General features: G+C 37.7%; 1 long non-coding RNA gene across 4 annotated transcripts in view; it reads right to left on the bottom strand.

The window, feature by feature from the left end:
- The window catches only part of LOC114012848 (uncharacterized), a 331654-nt gene that overhangs the window by 60230 nt on the left and 246578 nt on the right, over positions 1-24846 (bottom strand). For all 4 annotated transcript variants that reach the window (XR_003555562.2, XR_003555560.2, XR_003555561.2 and 1 more), the window contains one exon: positions 4541-4594. This is a non-coding gene — a long non-coding RNA (uncharacterized LOC114012848). The remainder of the gene's footprint in view (positions 1-4540; positions 4595-24846) is intronic.

Here is a 24846-nt window from a genome sequence, read left to right as displayed (position 1 = left end):
TAGCACACAGAGCTTTTATTCTCCATCAGCAGCTACTCCCTTTACCAAGGTGAGATCTGCATAGGAAGGGCTTGATCCACCATTACTAAGGTTGTGTTTAACTGTGTGGGTGCAGAATCTGAACCAGCGTGCACAAAATGTGTGATCAAAGTGAGGGATTATTTCTGATGATAACCTCCTGCTGGGAAAAAGCAGATATATGTGCTATAACACTGAAGAAAGTCAGTCCAGAGTAGTAAAAACCTTGGAGAGATCTACCATCCAAGTGATCCACAGGATTTAGCATAGCTGACTAGTAGCTATTACTACACAAGAAGGGAAAATGGCAATGAATTTAGGACTAGTTAAATAAAAATACGGCAAATGAAAATTTATAGACAAAGTTAATGGGTGCTCTACAGGCTTCCATTACTGACATAAACTGAAAGGAAATACCCTCTTAACAAACCAAAATGGCATTAGTTACACTGAGATTCACAAGCAATATTTTTATAATTACTTGTACTAAACTCCTTCATAGTCTTGCACACCCAAGCTGAAAAAAAGTCCTTTCGAACGAATGGCTTCATTTAAGACCTCTCTCAAAATGTACATATTCATATAATTTTATCATTGATTAACAGAAAGGGCCCAGAAGAGCAATTATTTACTGCTAGGCATTATGAGAAATATCTCTGAAATAAATTATTTTCAATAGTGAAAACTCTTAGCACATGCATTAAATTGCATTCTTCTAAGAACAACACTGCCTTTTAAAGAACATTTTGCACTCACTCAGAGATACATGGAATTCTGAGTATGGATGCATGCAACCCCTAACAATTAGTCAAGAATCTGCTTTTGTTTTTCTTCTGGTTGTTAGTTATTCAGAGGCAAACTGAAAAGATTTCATCTGTATTGATTCTGTACGAAACTCACCCCTATGCACAGAAACAAGCACACAATTTTATACCATACAAGACTTCAAAATAAGAATAATATAGGAACTGCCACGTGGGATGAAACCCAAGGCCAGTACATCCAGTATGAGGTCTCTGAGAGAGGCAGGACCAGGTGCTTCAAGAAAGTTTAACTGAAATGCAATTAATATATAGTGATTGATTTATTTTATTCTAGCTTGTGTACCTTTTGGTTTATAGTTTGTGAAGAGATCTCTGTACGTATCTGAAACCTGAGTGACGAGTCATTAGCTGAATCCTGTGGTTTTGTTCAAGCACAACACTGGCAACCAGAGTTCCTGTGTGAAAACTGTGAATCCAATTTTCACTCGCAATGACTATTCCTTATAATGCACTGCCTCTGCCAGTAACTTGGTGTGCTAGAATAGTCCTAACTTGCTAAAATTTCTGAACATTTCAAAGAGGCTCAAGCACTTCTGGAGTACAAAAAACTTCTGAATTAATTTTCATGACAGTTACCAGAGCTCTTCTGGCATATACCTTAAAGATTTTTTCTCCCAAGATAGCTATTTAGAGCTCTTTATATTTCATAGAGACCTCAGATTGACTCCTTGTAATGAAAATATAAGGTACCACCAGTAGCTCAAGAGTGCATGAAATGTAGATTTAAAATGAAAGAATGAGAAATTATTATTTTTATGTTGCATTTTCTATGTCCATATAGAAAATATCTGGTCCACAATCTGTGTACTGTATGGAAATTGCGTATTAATAACTGACTCATACTTTTAGTAGGCTTTCAGTGCCTCTGAGAATACCAGTAGGTTTGCAAACTTTAAAATACAGCTTTTTGTGAAAAAGCTAATTATTGTAAGAATTGTTGTTGACCATTATCTGCAGAAAACACCATTACTGCACAATATTGCAATAGCAACCCAAAGCCTCAGTCAGCAGGCAATCATTCAGGCTCACAACATCCTTCCCCACAAACACCAACAGAACAGGGGGGTCATCACAAACATGAATAATCTTGAAAACACATTGATTCATGTTTTAAGTACATAGAGAGGTGAAAGGTGCCAAATCAGCTCGCATTTCATTACCAGTAGAAAGAATCAGCACAGTCGTCCATGCTGATCTGCTTACCATCACCTGTATACAGCCAAACCCCTTCCCTCATAGCAGACATGTTATAAGCCAGCATCCAATTAATTCTTAGAAATGTGCAGGATACATACAAAGACATTATGTCGATGCAGCAGAAGAGTGTACTTTAGCTCATTTTTCCTACTTTATGAAGGCTACGATCATCACCATTAAGGATAAAAAAGCCCATAACTGAAGCCAGGAAGGAGAGTAAACAGTTTGTAACTATGAAACTCCTTTTGGGGGTCAGATCCAGGCCTAAGCCTGGCCTTTGGACTGGTTTTCTTAAAATATGTCATTGGCAGACAGATACATTTTATCCAGAAACACAGACTAGGCAATCTTTGGGAGTGGGGGGCTGGAGTAAGAGGGTATGGACAGTATAGGAAGGAGATGGGAGAAAATAGTTTATTCACTAAAAATGCAATCTAGATGATCAGATGAATTTGACTTCATTCTTTTAATAAAACAAAACTATTTGCTCTGTTAAAGAAAGTTTTGTGGAAATCTTGCTGAATTTTATTGATTTTTGTTTCAGTAAAGTTATTAATGATATTAAAGAAAAAAAGACTGTTGAAAAATTAAATTAAATTTATTTGAGCTACAATGATTTTTCTTCTCAAATTTCTCATATTGATGAATAAGCCAGTTATTATTCCAAATCAGTCTAAGCATTACAGTTTCATTACAGTTTATATCTGAAAGGGAAGTGACATAACAAGCTCTTCAGGAGACACCTTGATATAAGAAGAGGAATAGAGATAGTCAACAGAGATCCTTTTGCTAGAGCTGTTAAAATATATTATTAACAGATTTATATATTATTGATAATTATATCTTGTAATGTTTTGAATACTAAAATTAAAAAAAAAATATTCAAGCCTGAATAATGAACCTTGGAAGAATGATTAATTTGGACATATTCAAGATCCAAAGAAAGAAGGCCCAGAGTTGGGGGTGGGGGTAGGGGGGTGGGGTGAAGGAAATTTCGTTCCTTGAGCATTTGCCCCTTGTCACCAACGTTTTCATAAGAAATGTTTTTGAGAACTCCTCAAGATTAACATTTGAAATCACTAGGTGATTTTTAATCAAAGATTTCCCTCCCTGCTTGCAAGTCTGTTTGCAGTCTATTTTGCAATCAAAATCCAGAAATATCAGACAAGGGAAACCCAAAAGACAGCACTAGCTGAAGTCTACCTCAATTTTTTAAAGGAAATAAACGTATTGGAAATAATGGGTTTGAAACCAATTTTCAGAAGATCCAAAGGGTAGAAATTGCTCCTTGGTGAAATGAGATCGAGAAAGCTTTCCAGGTGTTGGCGGCACCAAGGAAAACCCCAATGATAAGAAGTTAGAATGATGAGAAGATGATTAGAGACCATGTCGTCTAAAATAAAGATAAGGTTAACAGTACTGATAAAGTGTTAGAGCTATGGAACATTTCAACATAAAAGAAGGACCTACATAAGAACTCTATGTTCTCGTTTACTGTTCTGTCTGTATTTAGTTATTTTAACCAGGTCTAATATGGGTTCAATTGAAAAGCACAGGAACTTCAAATTTAAGGCAAATCATATCTGTATACCATGAACAAAACATTCCATATGAAATAGTATCTTTAATTCATTTAGTCCACCCTTTTCTCTCCCACCAAGTTATCACATCACTCTATAAGAAGCATCAAAAACCGACTGAATTGGGTGTAGGCAATATTAAAGCTCTACTGCATGCAAATTATATTGCCCAACTCCCTATTAAAACCCATAACAATAGAAGAGATGGCCAAAAAGGTGTTTTCTGCAAACTGTAGGTACAGCATAAAACACCAGCTGATTAAACTGGAATTCCACAGGTAAAACATACAACCCAGCCTGCCAACCTAAGCACTGTAAGAGTGTAAACTGGTGCTTCGCCTTGATTTTTTGATGCCCAGCAAACCAGATAATTAACTGCAATTTCATTCTTTTCACAATTTATTTTCATTCATTTCAGATCTACAGAAATGGTATTTATGATTTCCAAAACTATCTCCATTTCCCATCAGCCACTCAAGTGTTGCTGTGACATTCCTGTGGTGTTAAAATACCATCTTTGGAGTTCTCATCAAACAATCCTGTTTGCAATGCTGATATCATGGTAGGTAGAGCGAGACTGATAGCACTCAGTGAATAAAAGCTCAACTTGTAAAGCTTTGAAAAAATACAAATATTAATGCAAAGGCTGAGGAAACTAGGACAACAAGAGAAAAGAAGAAGGGAGGGAAATAATAAAATTAAGCACATCTGGAAAAGAAACTTTTCTAATTAAAGAGTATAGAACTCTGGAAATTTCAACACATTTTTAAAATTAGAAACTGACAGCAGCATTTTGAACATATTTATAATAGATTTTAAAAATTTGATCCAACAATGCAGAACATTGATCTCTCAGAATTAGTTGCCTCATGTGTGGAAAACATTTTCACAAAAAACCTGTGACTATGCATATTTGCTTACCGGGTCAGCTAAACAAACTTCACTGGCCTGAGCAGAATACGTTGTAAAAGAAACCTGTAAAAAAGAGAGAAAAAAAAGTTTAATTATACTTTATTTCTCTCGTGCATTTTTGATGATACATTAGTAACAACTGGTTACTAATGTATGGAACTGCAAGCAGAAAAATCATACTAAACAAAACGCTTCCTAAAATCTCTTGGGTCACTGTCTTCCCAAAGAGTTCTCACTGCAGCAAAACTGTATTTATAAACTATAGTACTAAAAGCAACAGAGATACTATACCATTCTATTCAAAAAGGATTAAAGATATCTGTTATATGGTTGGTATCAACTTTTGTGTCTTTTTATTCAAATACTAATGTACACCTATCATTATTTCCTTATACTCATAATATGTCCATATGGTTAAGAAAAAAAAAAAAAAAAGAGCACGTATTTCTCAAATGTCCTTCAGGGCATGTGAATACACAGAGTTCATTTATAACATTTCACATAAATACAGTATGAAATTATTATTAATGTGATTAACACAAACATCAGAAACACATAATGTAATGCAATTAATACAAATATCGGAAAATGTCAAATGTTAGCCTGCATGTGCAACTTTTAATTTCTTCAATGAATATGGAATATGCTACAGTTGCTAACTGCTTAGTCAAACAGTATTCTTCCATGTGAACTCCTCTTCATTCTTTGTACCAACAGACATTCAAAAAGTTCAAGCATTAATACTTTGTGTTAATTTCATTGCTTAACATGTGGACTAGAGAGACATTCATGGAGTAGTATTCAAATCCTGATAGAAAAACCACAACATTTTGCTATGCCCATACACTCTAATCATGATTGCTTTGACTTTGCTGCAAACACTGAGCAACTCAAGTTCAGCAAACCCCTTCGGAGGAATAACATGAGTTCCCTGGTGCTAAGAGATCAAGTGACAAACAGGTTACAAAAATGGGGAACGCACAACTGCAGACCGTCTCTAAAAACTTGATGTAATGAACTTCACACCTTGATGTGTGAGCTCTACAGTAAATCAGAGGGCTGAATTTTATTTTCCAGGGCTTTAATCAACTTTGTCATGAGACTCCTTTTTCTTGTCCTGAGGTGGTCTCAGGCACCAGATAGTTTCCCTTTTCTGTTTCTGAACAAGACTCTCCTTTACTACAAACAAAATTCACCCTCAGAGATGGCCTATCCACCCACTGTCTAGATCGAGGACAGTATGAAAAAGAAGTGTGTTACCAAGTGAGGAAAGATTCCCACAGTGCATTTGCAGAGGATGGTTACATCAAGTTGTACAAGCCGTACTAGTACTGTTTGACTTTACCATTTTACCATTTCAATAATGTTACAACACAGATTTTCTTGATAAGTAAATATCTCTTCAAGGTGTTGGAATGCATAAAATCTTCAGAAATTCCTTTAGGAAGTATGATAGATGCCGACCACAACCACCAGTTCCAGTGCTGGAACATGCAGATAGCACTCCTTAAGATCGGGGAATAGCTGACAGCATACCATCCTTGTCACAAACCCATACGACAGAAGGGTCATTGGCTAGTGTTTTACTAAATACTTGTTGATGGCAAGAAAACTGACTAAAGAAGCATAGTTTCAATCTTAGATTCTGAAAATGAAGTCTTACAATGGGAAGTGTCATGTGATGTCAATGAAAGACTCTTTAAAAAGACTATGATAACACAGAAAGACAGTTCTATTACCTCTCTTCCATGCACCTGCGACAGCACTTTCTGGCATATGGAACATCAGTCCATATATGATTACTTGGCAATGTGCCTCGCATTTTTCATTAAAAGGGAAGCCAGTGACCATAATGCTGAGAAATTTGGAATGAAACAACAAACAGCAAAGAGGAAGGGTACAGACAAACTACAAACCCTGTGACATCACACCAGTTATCAGCAAACCCTAGAGCATATGCTGCTAATAAAATACAGTTTCCTCTTGGTTACATTAACATCTTTCTCGTGTAGCCATGCTAGTTCATCTCAATTTAAAAACTGGAACTTGGGTCAAGAAATTTCGAGCCGAAACAGTCATATCCTCACCACTTCCTTAGCCACCTGCGTGTTTGTGACTTGAGAACACCTATCCCATTTCAGAAACATGGGAGTTATCTTCCTAGTCCAAACTACAGTCCTGTTGCTGGGTTTGCACCACTGGACTGCTGCAACTGTGCAGGTCACTAGATAGAACAGTTTCTCTGCTCAGATCTAATAGCAGGGAAGTTTTCAGCAGTTTAACAGCCAGAGAGTTTGAGCAAATGCAAATACAGTGAAAAGATGAGTGATGATAGGATAAAGGATAAACTGAACAGTGGTCATTGTGTGTTTGTAAGATATGCTGTACAAGATCCTTTATTCTGAGGTTCTACACAGAAGTGGAATGAGTTTTACTAGCAAAGAAGAACAAACAAAAAACAGAAAACATAATCAGAACCCATACCACTATGCAATCAATTCGACAAAAAGCAAGAAATTCAGGAGGATATCTGTCTCTCTGTGTTTAACTAAATCCATGTTTGTCTGAGAAAGACTACCACTTTGTGCACTTGAAGTCAATGGTCTCACCAATGACTGTTCATCTACCTTCTCCTGACAGTATTGTAAGTTAAGCTTTGGAATTGAATTCCAGCTGCACCAGTTATATCCCACCATCCTCCATCACTCATGGTTAGATTGCAGAACCAAGCACACCAGAGTTGGTCCTGATGATTACATTTGTTTAACATTGGAGAGCAAACTATCTTTTCCTGTTAGACTTTTGGGTAGCCTTTGAGTAACAACATGATATGCATGAAAACTAGCAAGAGTAAGTGGGTTAATGACAGGCCGGATGCAATTTGCTTATCTTGGCCACATCTCAAAGCTGTGATGGACACCCATCCCTGCTGATACAAGGCATTGCTGCCAGCAATTTTGTATCAGCCAAAAGCTCTGAACATATGACTCTGCTCTGGGAAAAAAAAAGACATATTTTGGATCAGCAGCTCTGCTTGCTTCATTAGTATTGCCACAGCCTCTTTCAGAAAAATAATATTGGTCACCACTCCTTAGCCCACTTATCTCTGTATTCCTAAAAGAAAGTAACTTGAATTCTTTTAACTTCCAGTGAATCACAAACAAACTCTTACCCTCACTCTCAATGGAGAAACAGGTATCATGAAGAGTCTTATGGGGGAAGACAGGACTTTTTTGCTGTGACAAAGTTCAAGCAGGAAATGAAACAAGTTTCCTTTCTAGTTTGCAGAGTCTGCAGACAGAGTCACCAACTTCTTATTTTCAAACTAAGCACACATGATATAATATAAAAAGCATCAAGGTCCGAAGACAATTGTCATGCAACTCTAAAAATACAATTTTTACAGTCACTTTTCAGAGAACAGTGTTGTTATTATCTTTTTATCCTTTAAACATTTAATAGTAATCCTATTTTATGTGTATTAATTTTAAGTCACTTATAGCGAGATTTGCAAAGGTATTGATTTCAATGGGAGTTAAGGGCTAAATATCTTTATACAGAGCCACAGCCTTCATCGTATTAAATCTCTACGTTTATTGACTGCACACAAATCTTTATAAAGCAGGCATTATTCAAGAAAGAATTCAATAGCAAGAAAAAAGCCCAATTAACAAGGAATTCAATGCAATTATGGAAGTTCGGAAGTTGCCTGGGGTTTTGTTTGCCTGCAAGTCATTGGGGAAAGATGAAAAGGGAAGAGTTTGTTTCATCCCCACTTCCAAAGTATTATTTTCACTTCAGCTCCACATTATTAATTTTTAAAACCTGAAGTATTAGGGCTTGTACAAAGTCACAGGTTAGGAACAAAGATGCCATTAACTGGGCTTCTGGGGGATCTTTATTTTGCAACACTCAGTTAGTGAGAGTTAGCCCTATCAATAGCTACCAGCAACAGACTGGGGTGCTTGTCCATAGCTCTTGGATGTTTGTAGGTAATTAAACTGGCTTTTCTGACACTAGTCCTGTAGATGTTAGTCAGGTCAGCACAAATAATGTTGGAATGTACATTTTAATGCCTGAATGTCTTACCTCCAATCCCACAACCATTTCTGTGAAAAAAAGGAAAAGAAGAAAGAACTGAGGGCCAACAGAAATAGGCACTGCCTAATTAAATTAAGGATTTTTTTAAGTACTAAAAATCATGTTATTATTATTAACTTTGTTTATTATTCATTATATATAATAATTACATTTATTTATTATATATTTTTATTATATAACATTTAATTTTAATTATATATAATATAAATTAAATTTTAAATTATTTATTTTTATTATAAGTAATAAAAAATGGCACTGTAAATCTTCCAGCTAATAATGTAAAGTTGACAGATAAAAGAAACCTATCAGTCTATACACTTGTGTAAGGGACACTGGAAAAGTTGGTGGGACAGAGAATCACAGCAGAATGGCTTTCTGATAGCATCAAGGCATTTCAGGCCAGCATATATTTCATTGCACAGTGGTTTTATGGCCTTTTTAAGTAAAATGCTGTGATGGGCTTCATACATCTTCTTACACCAGCTAAATACTTGGCTGGTTGTAGACACAACAATGAATGTGTCCAGGGAGTTTTGAAAGCCGCAGACTCCTGCCTTCCAGCATGCACCTGTTTTTACCACTGTGTCAGTTACCCACAGCTCTCTGGCTTGGAATCAGGTTTCTGTTATCCAGGTGGATTCAGATATATCATAGTACATCATCACTCTTGGAGGGGATGGGGGACAGAGATTTTTTTTTTTTTTTTATGTCTTTATCCCTAACACTTTCCTAGAAAGCAACCAGTTGAGCCAAACAAGGGTTCCCAGGGCAACCCCAATATTCCTAGGACACTGATGGCTCTACACAACATGCAGTGACACAAGGCAGAGACAGTGGTTTCTCCAATTCAGACCTCCTGGGAGGCATTCCATAAAATGGAAACACGGCTGAATAAAGTGGAGGATGTTTAGTCCTTGCAATGACTGTGGCAGGGCTGGAGCTGAATGCTACCAGCAGTGAAAGCAGACTCCAGCTAGGTGGCTGTAAAGATAGTCTTCACTGTGGCAGCACCTGAGTGTCTAGGAGAGACCCCTGCCACCCCAACACTGAAGTCCTATCTAAACTGATTCCTCTCACTCAGTGAGCAAAGCTCTGGTAGACTTACTTACACTGTTTACAATAGAAGTAATGCAACAAACATGCAAGAGCTTGCACTGCTCAGCAGCACACACTCCTACCCTCACAATGGAATGACAGCATGTTTGTAAAATGACCCCATTATGCAGCTAAAACAAAATGAAAGTTCTATTATTTGGCACAGAATTTGACAGGGTAAAGCAAGCTAAAAAAGTGTTAACTCAAAATCATGTGTTTTTCAAAACCAAAAGTATATATTTCAGGAGGAAAAGAGTACTAATATTGCAGATGGTAAGTAAAAAATGCATGCATAAACAGCCAACAGAATCCTCTAAATTTTATTGAAAATGTTGGGAGTTCTTTGGACTCCGATATTTTAAAAAATTCCTTTTACCATGCATATTTCAAGCTGAGCAGAGTTATTCAGAAAACACTGAAAAGAAGTCCTGAAGAAGTTATCTACTAGTACCTCAGACACCACTAAAACTAACTGGAGATTTTTGAGGAGGGAAAAGGTGTTCATGGTGTTTTCTGCATTTCATGTACATAAGTACAACTATAACCAAACTTTCTTTCTTTCTCAAGTGTTTGCATGAACAAACACAAACTAGAGGGAATTTCTTGATGTAGAATTTTTATTAATTTTTTGTAATTTTTATTTTGTGGACAGTTTTGTCTCAGAAATGTAACACAGAAAATAAAACAAACACTTTATTAAATTAACTTCAAGGTTCTTGCAAATATTGACTGATTTTGGGGTGAGAACTTAACACTTCTCCCTACAGCAAGTTTTATTCTACTTTGTAAGGCTTCAAGTTCAGTTCTCAAATTAGGGGTGAAATTAGACTCAAATATTGGCTCTGCTAGTTGCAGTCAGACCCCTACAACAATATCAAAGTAACGGCCAATGTATCAAAACAATACTTACATAACTATTTTCATTTTGTTCATAGTAGTTTCACTCACTGCTAAAAAAGGACAAAGTTTTTAAAGTAAAAGTCTTTTTTCTCCTAAAATACTTAAAATAGGATTGATTAGGGATTATATTATTTAATGGCTCTGACCATTACAGTGGAAAAAGAGAGAAGTAAAAGCTCCACTGCATCTGGAGGAGGATCAGAAGGCACATCCACAATGCCCACACAGCCACCATCCCCTGCAGCTCACTCCCCATGACAACTACTATGTGAGGCACCTGGAGCAGATCTACAGCCAGGTCATCATGCTGGGAATCACCCAAGAAGCCTCTTTATTTCCCTTTAATAGGCAAAAAGCAGATTTCTGCCTCTCTGTTGCTCCCTGCAGCTTTGTTGCCAGGGTCCAAAGTGTCTTCTTGTGGAGATCAAATCCCACATCCACATCTGAAGGCTTGCAATAGGCAAAGACACCCTACATACCTCTTCCAGACCCACAGGTAGGGACAAGTACAACAGGGTGCTTCACCTTCTATTTTGCTGAGTGACTGTGAATGCTGTTGTTTTAAAAAAAAATTACCATGACACTGGCCCCTGCTATGAACTGTTTTATATGCCAGAGCATTCAAACGCAGTGATGCTCTGCACTTAGAATCCATGCAGCATAAAGCTGGATGCACTGTGGAATACACAATGCTGCACAGGAGCAATAGCTAACAAACTGATCTTAGATACCTCACTGTAGGTGCAGAGCAACTCCATTAAATCATAAACCAGAAAAAAACCCGCATCTTGCTCAGCCCCTGCTCATTACATTACCATTTCTTTTTGATTAAAACAGAAAAGCAGTATGCATTACACTAGTTATTTACCTAGTAGAATAACTTGTTTAAGATTTTTGGCATTATTTCAGTTGAGCTTTGTAATTTGTCTTGTAACATTTTTTAAAACACCACATGAATAGAAAACTGTATTTCAAAGAACTGCAAAGCCACAAGTTACATAACAATGGCTGCAAAGTGGAATCCATTTCAACTCATAATAGGTATAATTAGCATAACAGAAATTAATCACATTATATTTCAGTGCATCTTTAAAATGTTCCAGATGCTTTATGCTTTCAATACTTCATTTTTATTTACTTAAATTCTTATTAAACAAGGTTTGTAAGGAACAGTACATAGACCTGACAGCTAAACACCAAATTGCTCATTTTTTTTACTGTTGTGACTAAACAGGAGAAAATTATATTCTGTTTGCTGCTCAGCCCCTCAAACAAATCAAAAAAAACCCCAAAAACAACAAACCCTGAGCTAACAAACCTATCCAAATATAGTGCTTTACAGAAGGTGAGATGAGATGACATGTCGCTCTGTTCTTCGTTTTTTCCCTATGAAACTGCATGTTCTTAGCAAAGAAAATAAAACCATAAAACAAAGTAAAACCTCTAATCCCTGAGATTCTTGAAGATAGTCTTCTATGAATATTACATCTTCTAAATCAAGTCTGAAACTCTCTGTGCTTACACTTTGTCCTAAAGATTATTTTCTACTGTAAAATATTGGTATCTGTTCCTAGATAAATTCCAGTTCATCCTTCCTGGTACAGCTTCAGTATTCCCACTGCTTTCCTTTTGTTGCTTATGTTATCCCTAAGTATTTTTCCACATAAGCCACATCCACCACCCATAACTGATTTTTACATCAGGAACCTGTTGCCTACATGGCCAAACACTTACCTACAATGCACTTTTCACTATCCTGACTAAGAAAAAAGCCGTGGTTTCATTGCCCATGTGAGAGCCTGGCTCATTGCATGCAGCCAGCCTGAGGTCTTCTCCTGGGGCCTGATACAGACAACTGAAGCTAGTGGAGTCTACCACACCACCATGGCCTCTGCCTTTAACCTTGAAAAAGCTATGTTATCTCTATAGCACCCTTCTTTTCTCTGGTAACAGAGTCAGATTCCTTTCAGAGTTTTTTTTGCTGGAAAGAAGTGTTTCAATAATTATTATTCCTCTGACTATTCTAATACAGAAATTTTCCCACACAAAATGTTTTTCTTAGCTGCAAACTCTGAATCTTCTGATTTTTGATCCTTCTGTGATCTCCCCTGTCTGTACAACTTCATCCACAACCCTAGTCTTTTTCATTAGTCAAATACAATCAATTGACATCTCTATTCCAGTAGCTGCTACTGTCACTCTCTTCCATTTCTCTTCTCCAGCATATTCTCCCTCTCCTTTTACGACTCCTCAGTTATGTGTGGAGCTATATAATATACCAAGAGAAAAATCCTTCTGTTGTTATTTTCTATTGCCTCATTTTTCTTCCATTTTTTTTTTTTTCTGGTTCCTGTATGTCCAACCTCCATGAAGAAGTCTGACTTCTAGAAATACTCCCTCTTATAAAGTACTTGCTTCTGTTGCTCCTCCACTGCCTCCTCTCTCAATAGAAAATTTGATAAGGCAGCTTTCCCTTGTTCCCTGGCATCTCACTGGGCCAAGCATTTTGATTGTTTTCTACGTAGGCCATGTCCAGCCACAGCACAGAGAACTGTCTTTGGCCAAGAAGTGTCTCTTGTTTCTGACAGACACAAGTGCAGTTCAGTACACTGCTGATCTTTCCATCCTCTTAGCTGTGTTGGTTCCCCAGTCTTCCAATTTACACCGGAGAAAACTATTAAGAAAGTCTTTGGCCCATGGAGACAGCATCTCCACATTCCAGCCTAAACAGTCCTTTGAGGTACTTAGACAAGCTTCATTACTGAATAATCCAAGCACTTAACAAGCTTTAGGTATTTATCCCGCAACAGCCCTGTAAGAGATCCCTATTTATGCCTGACATGGAACTGAGGCATAGGAAAACTACTTATGCTGCTTAACTACGGGATATCTGTGATAACTCAGGAACCAAAGCTAAGTCTCTGATAACCCAGACTAGAATGTTAATCTACAGACTTATTCCTCCCACCTTCTAAATGATAAGGGTTCAGCCAATCTTCTGTATGTATTTTTTCCCCCTGCTGCCCTTCGAGTGATCTGTGCATAGATGAGCTATTTTGGCTGGCTTCAAAGCAGTGGAGTGTCTTTCCCTCCTGCTATATAACTTTTGCTAGAACCTGTTTAAGCATTTGTATTTTGTTGCATGTAGCACTTACAATTTTAGTCTTTGATACAATAATAATTGATGTCTCTATAGCTATGACTAGATGCAGTTAAAGAAAAAGCAACAGAAGAAGGGGGAGAAGAAAGGAATGTGTTATGTGTGGCTTCTGTACAGAATTACAAAGCAACTGTGAAATCTATGCTATTTCCAGTACCATCTTCTTTCCTCTAATTCTGACTGTCTTTTGTACTAGTTAAAGCTGTGTGGTTTATTTTTATGTGAAAAAGGATTATTCATTTCCTATCATGTATCTTTCCATTTACATTTTACTTACTACAATATTTGCATTCTACTAATCTCTCTGAACTCAGATTTTTGTGTGGAAATGTGGGAGCTGTTGCCCTGCTTGCTGTGGATCTAAGGAGTTATGTCAAACAACATTTCTAAAAACCCAGCATACATTTTGGTTATGCTAGCACAGTTACATTGGAAGAACTACAGATCCTGCGATGGACTTAGGCCAAAATGAACCTATGGTATACCAACACTTCAAAATATCTAGAAATGTTTGTTTCTCAGCAGAAGCCTTTGTCCAGTATGTTCCCTCAGACTTTCCTATTTTGTGTCTTTGGACTTGCTCCTGGCAGTTGATGTAACCATTCGACCCCCCTGCAGCAGCCAGCATGTGCAGCAGAAGAAGCTGTACCACTGTGAATTGCTCGTAACCTCAGCCAGTCAGTCAAGGAGGTTACACCAAGGCTGTGGCGTTTGGTCTCAATGATCTAACTTTCTCTACCATTGAAAATGTTAGGTAATATCCAACATGTAGAGCTAAACTAAAATCAAGTTCAAGGTTCAAGATGAACTGCAGATCATTAGAAATTCTTTTCTGGGAGAATAAGAAAAAAAAAAGAAAGAAAATAAAAAAGTGGAACATTATCCTGTGCTATAAAGACATGTGTCTCAGGAAAGCATAGTCCATCACACCATACTGCTTAACACCCTTGTCCAAGCTTTCATCAAATACAGAGGAAAAAAAAAAAAAATATCAAAATTCTAAGCATTGTTCTATTCAGGACAATGATAACCACTTTTCCACTTTAAAACTTTACTGAAGACTGGGATTTTGCATCAACCAATTGTAAAGTTTGTTACCTATTTTGAAGAAACTGCTTCACTATATCATGAAGGAACACTGCCTACACAGAGAAGTAGCCAGAGGTAGCCACTATGACCTTGCCAGCACAACTCCTCAGAGACAACATTATTACAAATTATCTGTATCAGACAGGTAAGTCTGCTGAAGTGGGTAGCAGGGACAGGGGAAAGAAGAGAAAAAGATGGTGAAGAGTAACATTGTTGCAAATCATGTGCCTAATGTAGACATAAATAATAAATAAAAATTATTTCCAGCGGAGAGGTAGATCTTTGGGAACTAAAATGTTTTTGTTCTTCAGTAAACAAAACTGCTGTTTTCTAGAAATAAAACTAAAACCTCTAGATCCACATTTCTGGGAATTTCAAAACAAATCAAATATTCTTTCTAAATAGCAGGAAATTTATTAAACAGGCTATCTGCTTCAAACAGAATAGCTCCCACACCCTATGAATTGATAAAGTCAACCTAAGTCTATTGTTTATATCCTTTAATTTCTGAAGGGAAAATGGAAAGAATACTTGATGATTCAAAGTCTCTAAAAAAACTTAGACTGCACCAATATTGCTTGTTTGCTCCTGCCCCTATGACAAAGTATAGTTGGTGCATATGTGGAAATCTGAACATATATTATCTACTTTACTTTATCATTTATAAACTACTTAACAACGTCAAGAATGTTGAGAATAGCAACTTAAAATTAAGTTACACGCATGAGAAGAAATGGCCAGTTGTGTTCCTAACTCATTTAATACGATCATGAAGCTATGTTTGTACAAAAGTATAAATAGTCCTGTAATGATCAAATAGAAGCAAGTTTTGAGATCAACTAACTTCTGTAAATGTTATAATGGCAAATATTCTACATGAAAAGCTATAGAAGCAGGACTGCTACACTACTGGAGACATGCTATAATGTTATTTACAATGTATAGGCCAGTCAATTCTACAATATACATTACCCCTTATTTCCATGCACACATGAGAGCCACAATGTCCATTTATGCATGAGTACATCTAGATGAAATTATCCCAACTTGTGTATGTATCCTAAGGTGGAACTTCCAAACTGTGCCAGCCTGAATTAAAAGCAAAAAAACCCACATTCAATACAAGGACCTGCATGCCATGAAGTTTTGCACAATCTTAAACCATAACAAGGCCATGAATGAGCGTATGGCATTCACAAGTACCAACACACTAACATTTAGCTTGATATATGTTACATATGGCAGTATTTTGCCACAGCAGGAAGAAAATTTTGGCAGGGAAGCACAGACAACAATAAACACTGAAGTTTGTAGAAATGGATTTTCAGAAACTGGCCTCCATATTTGTGACATCTGAAGCTAGTCTGGAAATAAAGCCTTTAATTTCCTTTGTAGCTGTTGCCAAGAACAAAAGGAACCTTGAAAGGAGGAGGAGATGAATGAAGTGGGCTGTGGAAGGTAAGGGTTCACAGCAGCAGGATGTTGAGGCGTCCTCCCATGGCAGTGAGGAAACACTGAAGATGGGTTTCCTTCTGCAAGGTCAAAAGCTCAGACTACCAAAAGTAAAGCTTAACTACCAAAATATCCCATTATCCAACATATTTGTAGAGGTTAACGTTCTAGGTTACTCAACCTTGCAACATCTATAAAAGTCTTCTAAGCAGTAGAGCTTGCTTCTTTGTGAGTTAACATTAGCTTTCCCAGACTCTCTTTACCTACAAAACCATCTTAACATAGCCAAGGAAAAGAAAAAACTGGCTGACTCAAAAGTAGCACCAATAAAAAGCTGGCGCTCAGTTAGCAGAAACCTCATCTTGTTTCAAGTATGGTCCAAACGCTCTCAGGGTTGCAACAAAGAACCCTCTTCTGCATCTCCATCCCTGCTCTGCTGGAGATGTGAGACTGCAGGGGTGCTGGCTGGAGTCATGGGGCTGCCAGGGCAGTGTGGTGCCTTCCATCTCTGACCACCCCCTTCCCACAGCCCCTGGTGAGGAAAGCTGGGCCAGGCTGGGGATGGTGACCAGAGACAGCAATGGCCTGGCCATTCCCAGTCATTGCTGCAGGCCCTGGGCCTGGCTGGGAAGACATGAGACAGGGTTAGGGTCAGGGTGGTGTCCAGCTCAGCAGGGCCCAGGGCTGGGCAAGGCTGTGGTGTGTTGGGGCCAGGGCCAAAATGCAGCTTTGAAAAGGATGGTGAGCCCCCCTGAGGTTTCTCACAACTCTTTTCAAGACTGAACCATGCCCCGAGCCAAGGCAGCCAAACATCAGGTGGGGGTAGGGAAGAGATGTGCTCAGGGCCCTGGCATGTATAATTTGTACTCACAGATATGTACACACCACCTACTACTGCTCTTCTGAGCATGCAGGCAGCGAATAAACACAATGCCGGCTTCATTGACTCTGTGCTCTGGCCATCCTCACCGAGTCCATGTGGGACAGTGGTGGTTCACTGTCCTCTTCCAGCAGGAGGATTTAATCATAACAAATTTCCACTCCTCCTGGAAAGAGGAGCCAGAAGGCATGGTGAATCACCACTGCCTCCCTGCAGTGCCTCTCTGGCCACACCACTGTGCCTCATCCTCCACACAGGAGGAACAGTAAAATCGCACATGATGACTGAGAGATTTCCACTACACAGTCTCTTACTAAAAGCAAAATATAGGATTCAGAAGGAAGAGGGCAATTGTGCACAGACCACTCTACGGGTTGATGTGCAAGACTCGTAGCAAACATATGAACCAGGCCTCCAGACTTCTGTGGTTTTCATAGCAGTGCTCCTTGATCTACTGACAAAAGCTGCTGGTAGCCTGTAAGATATTACAAAATAATCTCCAAAAATATTGTAGGATTTAAAAACTGAAAAAGAAGACAACATACGCACACGCCTGCACATGCAACCTATTACACAAACAAGTGGGGAAAACAAATCTCATAAAAGAGCACCTGAAGTTTGGCTTAATTTTTAGCTACTGGTGACTGAAAACCACTGCACTACCACTGAAGAGGAAGGGCTTTGGTTTGTGTTCTCCAAAAGGTTCAGTTGCCCTTTGATTAAATAGGATTGGGAATCACTACTACAAAGCACCCATCACTGTAGCAACTGAGATCCTCCTGAGTAAATTAGATCTGCACTGTACAGCACTGACTCAGCTGAAAGGAGCTATTTGCTCTTCAACCCATTCTTTAATGTTTTTAAAAAAATATTGTTGAGAGAATGAAAGAATGTTTTTTAACAATCATCCTGCTGCTGTCAGTGGAAATTATTAAGAAGTGCTCCGGAAGGTGTGTTGGGAGTTAGTTTTTCATATGAGATACCTATTTACTCAGGATACTACTTTGGAAAGCCAGCTAGCTTGTCATTTTGCAGCATTTTTCTTTCCATTTCCTTGACCATTTTATGTTTAAATAAAGCCAGTCAAATGATCTCCTCAGCTCCTAGATTTTGATCGTTATATTCTATCTTAATCTCTTTTACTCAGTTTCCCAGCTCCTGAAATAATAAGCATTACTGTTATGACAAGCAAGCTAGTCACTCTGCTACTGTGCATAAGCAATCTAGTCCCACTTTCCTTGTGACATTTTCCAGGTTAAGGAAGAAATCTAAAGGTTATACTAAAGTGATAAAACAATGGATTTTGTATCCTGAATATTTCCCTCTTGTGAGCTCTCTCCAACTGCTGTTAGATGTACCTTCAGCTTCCAGCCTGCAAATCCTTCCACAGAAACCCTGCCTTGAACCCTGCCCGTGCAGCAAACGAGTAAAATAACCACGAGCAGGGTGGTACACATCACCTAGCAGGCTATGCAGGTTACAAAGCAAAAAGCAGCTTCTACTTTTTTGTAGCACAATTTCAACGCCTACCTTAAAAAAAAGCCTAAAGCTCATCGGAGATGGCTAAAATTCCAGTATTTTCTCCAGTGAATTGCTCAATACCTTTTTCCTTAACCTGCAGTAGATGAGAGCTTTTTAAAAAATGAGCAAGCGTGACTCATTTTTATGACCAATGCACCATTCGCAAAATGCTTTCCAACCAGATTGCAGTTCAAATAAGACATGTGTATTGTTGCAAAACAAAATATGCTGGCTGAACAGAATGTATTCGTCTATATTAGTTTTTCTTTCTAAATCCAGCACACTGGGAGCTAAATTAATCTGCTGAGTGCTAAATTCATCTACTGAGAGCTACTGTAGATTCAGGGAAATGTTTTGAGTGCTGTAGCAAACAAGTCTCACTCACTCAGGAGCCCTCTGTGGGCTGTTGGCGTTTTAACCATTTTGTCTGCTTTCAAGCAAGCAAGCAGCTGATAAATGAGGAAAATGCTCATTGATTTGCAGTGGCAGCACTACAGCCAATCAGCCCTAGAATGAGGCACAATCATGAATCTCTCCAACTATGCATATTTATATGCAGCTGTCGTACCTCCAAGTCTCCAGTGAATACAAAGTGCTTGTGTGGCCACCAAGACACACAATGCTATCCTGCAGCCTGCTCTCACTTAACTACAGTAGGGGAAGATGGAATATATGGAAACACGTTTCATCTTCCCTAGCTAGGCTACTGCAGTAAAGTATGTGTCTAATAGGAGTGTAAACTATACTCGCATAAATTCTTAATTCAGAGGCATTTTCAAAGGGTTAAATCATTTAAAGGAAATAAACATCTTGAAATAATGTATTTTCAGTAGGGTAGGCTGAACTGCAATAACACAGCAACACAGATAAGCTGTCTTGCCAACAGGGTCAAAAAGCCCCACGGTATCAAGGAATGGATAAGACAAAGAACATTCCCTGGTGCTACAGTGGTGATGCACAGGCAGCACTCAGGGGTGCAAGATGTATCTTGTGAATGTAATTCCTCAACTCAGAAATGGGGGACAGGGGTTAGTAAGGGTGACATGGAGTTTTCCTTTTGGCTTAGCAAACTTTAAGCATTGAAAATATACCAAAAAAGGGAGAGGCCTGTGGAGCTGAAAGAGAGGTCCTAGTAGAAACACATAGAGAAATGGCTCTGTGAAAAAATAAAAACAGAAGTCTGGCACTTGGAAAAAGCCTACTGTAGTACTCAGTACTGAAGGATTCAGTGGGGCTGACTAGTCATTCAGTGGTCAAGCCATTAGGTATCTACAGAACTAGAATGGCATTTTAAGTTGTTTTTTACAGTGTACAGGCCTGATTTCACACAAAGCTTCTGCAGAATTCTATCAGAGGAAAGCCAATGCTGGAATCCAAATTGTTCAACATCTAAAAGGAGTTGAAACAATGCCTACAGCCTCCATGTACAGGTGAGTGTGACTGCCTCTGGTCAGGATCCTCACAGCTGGGCTCGTTGGCACATCCCCTTGAAGGAAAGTCCATCCTAGGTGCTCCCTTGTTAGTAAGTTACACAGAAAACGTACCCTCCCAAGTTAAGTTGGACCTTGCTCCTCAGGCAAAGTCACTCTTGCAAACAAGGCTGCACACAAAAAGGTTGAAATCTAAGATCATTACAATCTAAAACAATAAATCAAAATCATATTTATATATATTCTTAAAATGCTTTCACTGAGTTGCTGGAAATATTTGTGTTTGCTACTACTTTGCAAGCAAGCCATACTAAGACATAAAGGGGGATAAAAAACCCAGGATAGAGCATTTTCACATCTGGTATTTACCAGTGAAAAAGACTACAATCAGTTTTTATTTATTGTGGCAATCACATATAAACTGAACTCCTACTATGAAATTATTCTCATATTTTCAGTTTATAAGAACAACAGAAAAAGACTTCCACTAAATGCCAAAAAGAAATCTCCTACATAGTATATATATGCTAAATGTAACTGCTAATCTGAGAAAGATTGTTACAGAAATCTACATCATTATTAGATCAAAATCCAAGTGGTATTGTATCAAAATGATGAAAAACTAGTATGCATCAGGAAATGAAGCAAATGGACCTATTTTATCTTCAAGTTTATTACTGAAAATGGGTTTTATGATTTGCTGTGCATAGTTAAAGTGCTACCCAGACAAATTACAGCTGCTCTTTTAACCTGAACATAAGATGGCACAGTTCCAGCCAATCTGAAGTATGGTTTCTAGGCAGAATGTCAAATCCCAGCCCCCTGGGTTCCAGGATGATGGATTGAACCTTGAAAGTTGCAGCAAAGCAGCATATGTGATTTCTGTACCGTATTTTGATCACTCATGAATATATTAAACCATATCTATGCATGTTATTCAGAGTTTCAGTTTATTGTGAACTATCATTCAGGAAAAAAAAAAAAGGTATTTTTTTCCAAAGGTAAACAAACAAATACTAAAAATGCAATGCTAATATAAAGGTAAAAGAACTGCTTAATACATTTGTGATTTCTTTGTTTACTGAAAAGGACATTAGGTAATGATGCAGCTAAAAAGGCACCATTTTAGAAGCCAGACCTCCACAACTATTGGCATATACAATCTACAAATTAAAAAAAAAAAAAACAAAAGGAAAAAAAGAAAAAAAAAGCTGTACTTTTTGTACTTTTTCCATTATCAACTGCTGCAAGTATTTAACAATTATAATCTTTTTTAAAGTAGTTGTTGGCATGTAAATACAGTGTCCAAATGCTAGGCATCAGCCACACTTCTCCACCTGCTCATTCTGATGTTCCAAATGTTGCCATACAACCACTTCCTTAATTTATTTTCCTCTCTTCGGTATCCCTTTTATTTTCAAGAACTGTTTCTCTACAAATTCATAATTAAAACAAGGAAAGATATCCCCCAAAATGCCCCTTAGAAAGCTGAGGGAAGGTGGAAGATATCAGTATCATACATGGAGACTATTGTGGAGTTCATCCTGACTTGTGTGCTTGAGGAGAGGCTCCTTGGGCAGGCAACGTCTCCTGTTGTGTGCTGGGTAGCACCTAGGGGCTCTGGGATCAACCTGTGAGTACCATCACAGTACAAGAAATAAATACATTAGCAACATCACTGTATTGCACGCCAAACACCACTGAAATCTTTAGCTGACCAAGATGTGTGTAAATGGGTACGGCAGAGTTTTCAGAATCAGGGGCAGAGCAAAGTTCTTAAAAGACTGGGTCAGCTTCAAGGGGAACACACACTTTTAGTAGAAGTAAAGACGAAAACAGAGTGGAAAGTCAACATACAGAGATCTTATGAATGATTTGCACAACTCAACATTTTAAAAGCTCCTAATTTATATATTTTTCAGCTGGTTAATTTCTGCCTCCAGGATATGTTTTTAAACATGGTATTAACATTGTGAATTTTCTGCTTTTTCAACTTCTATGGTTTTACCCTTCAGAATCTTCTGTTTATAAAAAAAATAAAACACTCTGATTTTTAATTTAGTAACAGAATTACCAACTTCTAGCTTAAGAATGGTTTTAAACAATACCCTAAACACATATTATCTAAATATTTTATAATGGAAGCGCAAATAATACAGCTTGAGAATCTGGTTCATTTCTGTTTCTGAAAGCTTATTACTTTAAAATAACCTATAGTTTTTAAAGTACTTACATTGGCCAAGACCATGTTACAGACTCACACAGAAGGCTGAGGCAGGAGGCAGCCACTTCTCAAGATTGCCTGGGCCAATTCTGCTCAGAGTAGGGTCAGCCAGAATAGGCTGCTCAGGGCTGTGTCCAGTTGAGTTTTAAGTATCTCCAAGAATTGAAACTCCACAGCCTCTCTGAGCATCCTGTTTCAATGTTGACCACCCCCACAGTAAAAAGTTGTGGTTTTTTAATTTTTAAATGGAATTGCCTCTCATCTCTTCACTGAATACCACTGAGAAGACTCTGGCTCCATCTTCTGTACTGCATCACACCAGGTTTGTATGCACATAATGTGTTGTAATTAAACAGAAGAAATTAAAATGGCTAAAGTTCATTAGCTTACAAACATGCCTTCATATCTTTCCAGTTAATTTTTATCATTTAGCTGAGGGCATGACACCAAGAACAACAAAACAAGGAAACTAAACAAGATGTACTAACTTAAAGAAAAGACGGCAGAAATCCTATTACCTTAGTGTCCTGGTCTTTGCTCTTAAGTATGTACAGAGAAACCCGAAATTACTTGGTGAGATTCAATGTAGAACCTTAGGGTTTAGAAATACTAGAGTTGGGGTTTTTTTATTTTTTTAACTTTTTTTTTTTTTTAAAGTTTCAAAAGAAATTAAGCACCAAGAGTTCTTTAAACCCTAAAGGATTGCAGGTGTGACAAGCAACCCTTTAATGTTTTTCTTTGTTCTTTAAACAATGCTGTGGACTAAAAAATAGGTTCTCAAATTTTACTATATTGAGAGTAAAAAGTAAATAAACATTTCAAGTTTCTAACACCATCTTTGTAGCTACTGAACCTTTCACAAGAATGGCTATGAAGAAACACTTCTTAAATTGAAAGTGTAATTACAGTGAAGTTAAAAGGAAGTTTCAGTCAATTTCAAAATTAATGTAAGAGATATTTTTAATTAAGTTGTGGAAAATTAAGAATGTGACTGTCAGACATTGCTTGGATTTTGCAGACTTTTGCAAATTTGTATTCTTGAAATTCGATTGATTCTATATGCAAACAAATGGCTACCAGACAAGCTGCATCACTAAGCAGTTCACCTTTTTATTACTGTCATAAATCTATGTAAGTTGCCATGATATGCAGCCCATAAATAACTCTACCAACAGAGTTAGGTAAAGCTATTAATTTAGCTATAACATTTGACATGAGGAGCACTATAGTTAATTGATTATAGTTTATGTAAAAAGAAATTTTGAATGAAATCCGTCCAATGAAAGCTGCTGCTGCTGTTGGCCATTAAAGTCCTTCACTCCATGAATCACCATGAACAAATGACTTCAGCAGTTCCCCAGCAATAGTATGAACTTGTCTTTTATTTGTAATCAGATCATTTGGTATTTTAACTGGCTGGCTTTCCAGGCTTAGGATCCTGCACTTTAAAGTCCTTATGTTTAATTTGGTGCCAATTGCTGAACATTTGTTTCTTGGCTATTTCATTCTTTAACATCTTACAAAACTGGGAGACTGAAGTCTTACTTACTAAAAGTTAAAGCAGAGGGGGCACAGCAGCAGCAACTCCTCCAAGTTGCCTTTCCAGCACTTCTGGGGAAAAAAACGCAAACAAAACAGAGACTATGCACCTTTCTGCCTGTTCGACCACCAGATCACCTACTGAGTAAGGTACAAGCTGCAGAGGTTGGATCGCTCTATGATACAGACACAGGAACTACAAACATTTCAGTCTAAACATGGGCAACTGAGCAGTCCGGAGGTAGCTGCAGACCTTCACCGAGGCAAACCAGAGAGCTTTCCTCTGCTTGCCACAGACTCTGACAAGGCTTTTGCTTTACCCCACCCCACCAATGAAATTCTAATTCTGCTGAAGTCAATGGCAAAACTCTTGTTCAACAGGGCCAACATTTTACCTAAGTTTATTACTGACTTTATAGCAGTGACAAAATCTGATATCTTGTTACCAAACTCTTAAGACACCAGCTGCCTTCCTGTTTAGGATCACACGTTAACATAATGTTTTTTCAATTATTAAATAGATATTTGTAGCCATAAAAGGGAAACCAAAGAAGAAATAAAAAGGAAAGCAAAAATGAAATAAAGGACAACTGCTAACAGTTAACATATATGCTTGAAGGACAGCAAATGAATTTTCCAATGTAAAGACACCAATTTATTACTAAAATACTTCTTTCCTTTGGACGGAAACTAAGTTCTCTTTTGTCTTTTTTTCCTTTTTATTTTATTCATTGTTACTATTCATTATCATTAAATTTCCTGCAATTAAGACAGCTGAATTAAAAACACATGGCTGCTTATGAAGCCAATACTCTCAACATACTGAAATCCCAGAACCACGTTTAGCCATGAAAAAGCAGATCAGTTTTCATTATTGCTGTAGGATTTATTGAAACTCAGTATAGTACAGCTACAAGTTCTATC

This window comes from Falco peregrinus, chromosome 4, assembly GCF_023634155.1.
Source record: "Falco peregrinus isolate bFalPer1 chromosome 4, bFalPer1.pri, whole genome shotgun sequence".
Classification (NCBI taxonomy): domain Eukaryota; kingdom Metazoa; phylum Chordata; class Aves; order Falconiformes; family Falconidae; genus Falco; species Falco peregrinus.
This window is presented reverse-complemented; position numbering and strand designations above follow the sequence as displayed.